Below are 8,681 nucleotides of genomic sequence, written 5' to 3' on the forward strand. Positions count from 1 at the left end.
GAGGGAGTAGAAGGGAACTCCGAGGATCTGCGGACGCAAGCAGAAGTACCTTGAAGTCTCCTAGAATCAGCAGCACGCACTAACCCCGAGGCTGATAGCTCGCACCTGGATCTGCACATGAAAAACATGTGCAGGAAAGGGCATGAGTACACCACAATGGTACCCAGTAAGTGCTAAGCCTAACCTCGGTCGAGTAGTGACGAGTTCAGGTCAAGGCCCTACCGGAGTAAATATAATATATTAAACAGTAAAAGATATAAGTAAAATTTACGGTAACACAATTAAAGAAATTCTCGAAAATTTAACAGTTAAGGGAGCCCTCGGCACAGAACAAGGTAAACACAGTGGGGAATCTCCCGGGATACCATCCCGTAGTTCCAAATGAATATACAGTGCATGGGGATCTCCCGGAATACGTCTGTAGTCCCAAAGTAAATATGCAGTGATGGCAGATCTCCTGAAATATTTCCGTAGTCCCAAAGTAAATATGCAGTACAGGGGGATCTCCCGGAATACGTCCGTAGTCCGAAAGTAAATATGCAGTGCAAGATAAAATGGCAGGTATGGCATCGAGTTATACAGTTTTTACCGGACACAGATAAGGAAAATAGGGACTTAACTAAGCATGGCGCAAAGAATGTCAATTAGGTAGTTAAAACACATAAGCATGCTTCTCTAGTCTAAGGTTAAAAATTAAACATATTAGTGCAATTTAATAAGGAAAAACAGTTTATGATTTAGAAAGGAAAAATGGAATTTTTGCAATAATAGCCCGTGTACGTACTCGTCACCTCACATACACGGCGCCCACACATCAATTAATATCAAACACCTTAAGGAAAAAGTCCCCAACACAAGGCTAGGCAATCCACTTACCTCGAGTCAAGCTCAACTAATCGGTCACAATGCCTTTCCTACGAATATCCGGCTCTGAATGGACCAAATCTAGCCAAAAGGAATTATGTATCATAAATACAACAATAATAGACTCATCTAATTAACGAAATCAACATTTAACGAAAATTCCAAAATTTAACTCAAAATATCGCCTGTGGGGCCCACATCTCGGAATCGGGTAACAGTTACAAAATACGAACACCCATTCACTCACGGATATAACCATATAAAAATTTCTCAAACCCGACCACAATCCCCTTTCAAATCTCGAAATCTTTGTTGAAGAAGTTCTTCCAAATATTTCCCAATTTCAACCCCAAAATCCGAAATTAAATGATGAAATCAACCATAGATTAGTGGAATATAACCATAAAGAAGTTAGGAATCATTACCCAAAAACTTCCTCCGAAAATCTCTCCAAAGTTCGCCTTTTACCGAGCTCTCAATCAAATGTTTGTGTTATGAACTCAACCCTCGTTTTTGAACCTTAAATTCTGCCCAGGTGCGTTCTTCTTCGCGAACGCGAAAAATTCCTCCTTCTAAAATGCGAGGGTACTCTCGCGAACGCGTACCTTCCACTGACGGACCCCTTCGCGAACGCAGGAACCTATTCGCGAACGCATAGGCTTAATGCCCGAAGCTTCCTCTACCACGTTCCTCTACGCGAATGCGAGGACCATATCGCGAACGCGTAGGCTTAAGGTCCTACACCTTCGCGAACGCGGGAACAACATCTCGAACGCGAAGAACAACTTAGCTGCCTTTCCCAGATGCTCTACGCGATCACGAGGCACCTCTCGCGAACGCGATGAATGATTTCTCTGCAATAAAACACCAGAAATCTGCTACTTCTCTAAGTCCAAAAATGACCCGTTGAGCATCCGAAACACACCCGAGGCCCCCGGGACCTCGACCAAACATACCAACCAATCCAAAAACACCATACAAACTTAGTCCAGCTCTCAAATCACATCAAACAATGCTAAAATTGCGAATCACCCTCCAATTCAAACTTAAAGAACTTGAAACTTCAAATTTCTACAACTGATGCCGAAACCTATCAAATCACGTCTGATTGACCTCAAATTTTGCGCACAAGTCATAATCAACATTACGAACCTACTTAAACTTACAGGATCGGAAAACGACCCTGATATCAAAAATTCCACTACCAACCCAAAACTCCAAAAATTCGACTTTCGCCATTTCAAGCCTAAATGAGCTACGGACCTCCAAAGCACAATCTGGACACGCCCCTAAACCCAAATTCACCTAAAGGAGCTAACGGAACCTACAGAATTCCATTCCAGAGTCGTCTTCACATAGTTCTGACTACGGTCCAAATCTTAAGGCTTAAGCTCTCATTTAGGGACTAAGTGTCCCAAAACACTCCGAAACTCAAAACCAATCATCCCGGCAAGTCACAATAGCAGAAATAGATATGGGGAAAGCAGTTAATAGGGGTTCGGGGCTATAACTCTCAAAGTGACCGGCCGGGTCGTTACATCCTCCCCCTCTTAAAACAATCATTCATCCTCGAACGAGTATAAAGACATACCTAAAACCGTGAAAAGATGAGGGTACTGGCTGCGCATATCCTGCTCGGTCTCCCAAATCGCCTCCTCGACCGGCTGACCCCTCCACTAGACCTTTAATGAAGCAATATTCTTTGACCCGAGCTTTCTGATCTGCCTGTCCAAAATGGCTACTGGCTCCTCAACATAAGATAGATCCTTGTCCAACTGGACTGAGCTGAATTCCAATACATGAGTCAGATCACCGTGATACTTCCGGATCATAGACACGTGGAATACCGGGTGAACTCATGCTAGGCTGGGCGGCAAGGCAAGCTCATAAGCAACCTCCCCAACTTGCCGCAATATCTCAAAGGGACCAATGAACCTCGGGCTCAGCTTTAACTTCTTCCCGAACCTCATGACGCCCTTCATAGGCGATACCCGAAGCAAGACCCGTTCACCAACCATAAATGCCAAGTCACGAACCTTCCAGTCTGCATAACTCTTCTGCCTGGACTGGGCTGTGCGAAGTCTCTCCTGAATCACCTTCACCTTATCCAGAGCATCCTGGACCAAATCTGTACCCAACAATCGGGCTTCGCCCGGCTCAAACCATCCCACTGGGGACCGGCACCGCCTACCATACAAAGCCTCATACGGTGCCATCTGAATGCTGGACTGGTAACTGTTATTGTAAGCGAACTCTGCAAGTGGCAAGTAGTGGTCCCATGACCCTCCGAACTCCATCACACAGGCACGGAGCATATCCTCAAGAATCTGAATCATGCACTCGGACTTCCCATCCGTCTGAGGGTGAAAAACTGTGCTCAACTCCACCCTAGTGCCCAACTCCTGCTGTTCGGCTCCCCAAAACCGTGATGTGAATTATGTACCTCTGTCTGAAATGATAGATACCGGAATACCATGAAGGCGGACAATATCTCTGATATAAATCTCAGCCAACCTCTCAGCAGAATAAGTGGCCAACACTGGAATTAAATGAGCTGACTTGGTCAGCCGATCTATGATCACCCAAATAGCATCAAACCTTCTCAAAGTCCGTGGAAGTCCAACTACAAAGTCCATGGTGATCCGCTCCCACTTCCACTCTGGGATCTCTAACCTCAGAAGTAATCCACCCGGCCTCTGGTGCTCATATTTGACCTGCTGATAGTTGAGACACTTGGCCATAAACCCAACTATATCCTTCTTCATCCTCCTCCACCAGTAGTGTTGTCTCAAATCTTGGTACATCTTCGCGGCACCGGGATGAATGGAGTACCGTGAACTATGGGCCTCGTCGAGAATCAACTCCCGAAGCCCATCTACATTGGGCACACAGATCTGGCCCTGCATCCTCATCACACCATCATCACCAATAGTCACATCTTTGGCATCACCTCGCCGAACCCTGTCCTGAAGAACTAGAAGATGAGGATCATCATACTGGAGCTCCCTGATACGGTCATAAAGAGAAGACCGAGCAACCACACAAGCTAATACCCGGTTAGGATCTGAAATATCCAATCTCACGAACTGACTGGCTAAGGCCTGAACATCCAAGGCTAAGGGACTCTCAGCTGCCGGAAGATATGCCAAACTCCCCAAACTCTCTACCCGGCGACTCAAGGCATCGGCCACTACATTGGCCTTCCCCGGGTGGTACAATATAGTAATATCATAGTCATTAAGTAGCTCCAACCACCTCCGCTGACGCAAATTAAGGTCCTTCTGCCTGAACAAGTGCTGCAAACTCCGGTGATCAGTGTAAATCTCACAGGGAACACCGTACAAATAATGATGCCAGATCTTCAGGGCGTGAACAATAGTTTCTAACTCGAGATCATGAACCGGATAATTCTTCTCATGCACCTTCAACTATCTAGACGCGTAGGCAATCACCCTACCGTCCTGCATCAATACCGCTCCAAGGCCAATCTTCGAGGCATCACAATAGACAGTGTAGGAACACGAACCTGTAGGCAATACTAATACTAGGGCTGTACTCAAAGTTGTCTTGAGCTTCTGAAAGCTCTCCTCGCACTCCTCGGTCCACCTGAACGGAGCACCCTTCTGGGTCAGCCTAGTCATAGGTGCTGCAATGGATGAAAATCCCCCCATGAAGCGACAGTAATACCCCGTCAAACTAAGGAAATTGCGGATCTCCGTAGCTAATGACGGTCTAGGTCAACTCTGCACTGCCTCCACCTTCTTCGGATCTACCTTGATCCCATCACAAGATAATATGTGGCCCAAGAATATCACTAAATCAAGCCAGAATTCACACTTACAAAAATTTGCATACAATTTCTTCTCCCTCAAAGTCTGAAGCACGGTCCTTAGGTGCTGCTCATGATCTTCCCGAGACCGGGAATATACCAGGATGTCGTCAATAAACACAATGACGAAGGAATCAAGATAAGGCCGGAACACACTGTGCATCAAATGCATAAAGGCTACTGGGGCATTGGTCAACCCAAATGACATGACAAAAAACTCATAGTGACCATATCTGGTCCTGAAAGCAGTCTTCAGGATATCCGACTCCCGAATCTTCAACTGATGATAACCTGAACGTAAGTCAATATTGGAAAACACTCTAGAACTATGTAACTGATCAAATAAGTCATCAATATGAGGCAATAGATACTTGTTCTTCACTGTGATTTTGTTCAACTGGCGGTAATCAATACACATCCATATAGAACCATCCTTCTTCTTCACAAATAAGATAGGAGCACCCCAAGGTGACACACTGGGCCGAATGAAACCCATATCAAGAAACTCTTGCAATTGCTCCTTCAATTCCTTCAACTCAGGAGGAGCCATACAGTATGTAGGAATAAAAATGGGTTGAGTGCCCGGCAACAAATCAATGCCGAAATCAATATCTCTATCGGGTGGCATACCCGAAAGATCAGCTGGAAACACATCAGGGAAATCCCTCACTATTGGGACTGATTGAACTGTAGGGGTATCAATACTGACATCTCTCACATAGGCCAAATACGCATTATACCCCTTTCTCAACCAGTCGTTGAGCCTTAAGGAATGCAATGATCCTGTGGGTAGTATACTCTAAGGTACCTCTACACTCTAACCTCGGCAAGCCTGGCATAGCCACCGTCACGGTCTTAGCGTGACAATCAAGAATGGCATAATGGGGCGACAACCAGTCCATGCCTAAGATAACATCAAAATCTACCATACTGAGTAATAACAAATCGGCTTTGGTATCAAAACCACTAAGAGCAATCAAACACGACCAATATACGTGGTCCACAATAAGAGAATCTCCCACGGGAGTAGATACATAAACAGGGGAACTCAAAGAATACCGAGATATCCTCAAATGTGGAGCAAAATAAGAAGACACATAGGAATACGCAGAGCCTAGGTCAAATAATATTGATGCATCCCTATGACAGACAAGGACGATACATGTGATGACTGAATTTGAAGCAACGGCCTCTGAACGGGCTGGAAGGGCATAGTACCTGGCCTGGCCTCCCCCTCTAGGGCGACCTATACCTCTCCGACCTCCGCCTCGAGCTGCCTGAGAAGGTGGGGTGGCAGCTGGGGTGGGAAGAATGGCCGGAGGGCCCGGCGAAGCACGTGGAGGCTGATATGTTTGTGGAGGTGCACCCATCCTGGCTCTGGGGAAATCTCTAACCATGTGACGAGTGTCACCACACTCAAAACAACCCCTCGGAGGATGCGGCGGCTAAGACTGACTCGGACCTGGCCTGCTGGACTGGCCGGTAATAGCACCTCGAGTAGGAGGCATACTGGATACTGGCGGTGCATAATAGGGCTCCTGAGGTTTAGGAGGAGCTGGAACACCGCTGGCTGCTGGAAGAGCTGAATGAATAGGGCAACTCACAAAACCCCTACCATAGCGTGCTGCTGGCGCACGAGCTCCTAAATAATTACCAGTCTCTCGAGACCTCTGGGCCTCTCTCTCCTCTCTGTCCCGAGCGAACATTCCCTCCACTCTCCTGGCAATGCACACTGCCTGCTAATAAGTGATGTCCATCTCCAACTCCCTGGCCATACTGGTCTGAATACTGGGGTGGAGTCCCTCAATGAAGCGACGAACCCTCTCTCTGAATGTAGAAACCAGAGATGGTGCATGGCGAGCTAACTTACTGAAACGGACTACATACTCCGACACAGTCATAGCACCCTGACGCAGCTGCTCAAACTCTGCGCGCCAAGCATCCCTGAGGCTCTGGGGAACATACTCACGTAAGAACATCTCTGAAAACTGAGTCCAAGTGAGTGAGGCTGCCCCATTCGGACTACTCAGCTCATAGGCACGCCACCACTGATATGCCGCTCCCCTCAGCTGGAAAGCGATGAAAGAAACTGTACTCGTCTCCACAATGCCCATAGTGCGGAGAATACGATGACACTCCTCAAGAAAACCCAGAGCATAATCTGAAGCTAGTCTGCTGAAAGTAGGTGGGTGGTACTTCTTGTACCTCTCAAGTATGAGTTGCTCAACCTCAGAAGCAGCTACCCTGATCTCATGCTGAACCGGAGCCACTGGGGGCATAGGAATATACTCTGGGGCATGATGAACCTGGACCCTCTGCTCAGGAGTACGGGCTACGGGAGTCTTTGCCCCTCCCCCCCCGCCTGAGATGTATTGTGACCTATCGGAAATAGACAACCTGAGCCAGAGTGCTATACATGCTCATGAACTGAGCTAATGTCTCCTGGAGGGATGGAGTAGCAATAGGGATCTCTGGTGCTAGCCCTCTAGCTGGAGCTGCTGGGGGCTCCTCTGACGCAGCTGTCGTAGGTGCTCGGGCTGCACCGTGTGGTCGTCCTCTACCCCGACCCCGGCCTTTGGCAGCTCTGACAGGAGGCTCGGGTGCCTGATCGTCGGTCCTCCCGGTACGGGTCCTCACCATCTGTGAGAAAGAATAGAATAGAATCTTAGAATTTTTTATGTCAATAACTCGCACGACAAGGAAATCAAAAAGTATGGTTGTTCTTAACAATTACATAGCCTCCCGAAGATAAGTACAGACGTCTCCGCACAGATCCGCGAGACTCTAATAAACCGGCTTGTGACTCGCGACTCCTATGAACCTAGTGCTCTGATACCAACTTATCACGACCCAAATTTAACCCTCCGTATGGTGTCGTGATGGCACCTAGTCTTTACGACTAGGTAAACCTAATATTACGAAAGAAGTAAAGAAAATACAACATTTTAAAGATAAACAACATATTGTGAATAGCCAAGAGTAGTACCACTCGGCATATACAAAATAATTTTCCAAGACTCGGAATATCACTAAGTCACAAGATGCTATAATCTATATATCTCTATACAAAAGTCTAAAGATAATAAAGAAAGTCTGTAGGCGAGGGAGTAGAAGGGAACTCCGAGGATCTGCGGACGCAAGCAGAAGTACCTTGAAGTCTCCTAGAATCAGCAGCACGCACTAACCCCGAGGCCAATAACTCGCACCTGGATCTGCATTCGAAAAACATGTGCAGGAAAGGGTATGAGTACACCACAATAGTACCTAGTAAGTGCCAAGCCTAACTTCGGTCGAGTAGTGACGAGGTCAGGTCAAGGCCCCCTACCGGAGTAAATATAATAAATTAAACAGTAAAAGATATAAGTAAAATTTATGGTAACACAGTTAAAGAAATTCTCAAAAATTTAACAGTTAAGGGAGCTCTCGGCTCAGAACAAGGTAAACACAGTGGGGAATCTCTCGGGATACCGTCCCGTAGTTCCAAATGAATATGCAGTACATGGGGATCTCCCGGAATACGTATGTAGTCCCAAAGTAAATATGCAGTACTGGGGGATATCCCTAAATACGTCGGTAGTCCCAAAGTAAATATGCAGTGCTAGGGGATCTCCTGAAATACGTCCGTAGTCCCAAAGTAAATATGCAGTACAGGGGGATCTCCCGTAATACATCCGCAGTCCCAAAGTAAATATGCAGCGCAAGATAAAATGGTAGGTATGGCCTCGAGTTATACAGTTTTTACCGGACACAGATAAGGAAAATAGGGACTTAACTAAGCATGGGGCACAGAATGTCAATTAGGCAGTTAAAACACGTAAGCATGCTTCTCTAGTCTAAGTTTAACAATTAAACATATTAGTGCAATTTAATAAGGAAAAACAGTTTATGATTTAGAAAGGAAAAACGGGATTTATGCAATAATAGCCCGTGTATGTACTTGTCACCTCACGTACATGGCGCCCACACATCAATTAATATCAAACACCTT

This window comes from Nicotiana tabacum, unplaced genomic scaffold (genome assembly GCF_000715075.1).
Source record: "Nicotiana tabacum cultivar K326 unplaced genomic scaffold, ASM71507v2 Un00001, whole genome shotgun sequence".
Taxonomy (NCBI): Eukaryota; Viridiplantae; Streptophyta; class Magnoliopsida; order Solanales; family Solanaceae; genus Nicotiana; species Nicotiana tabacum.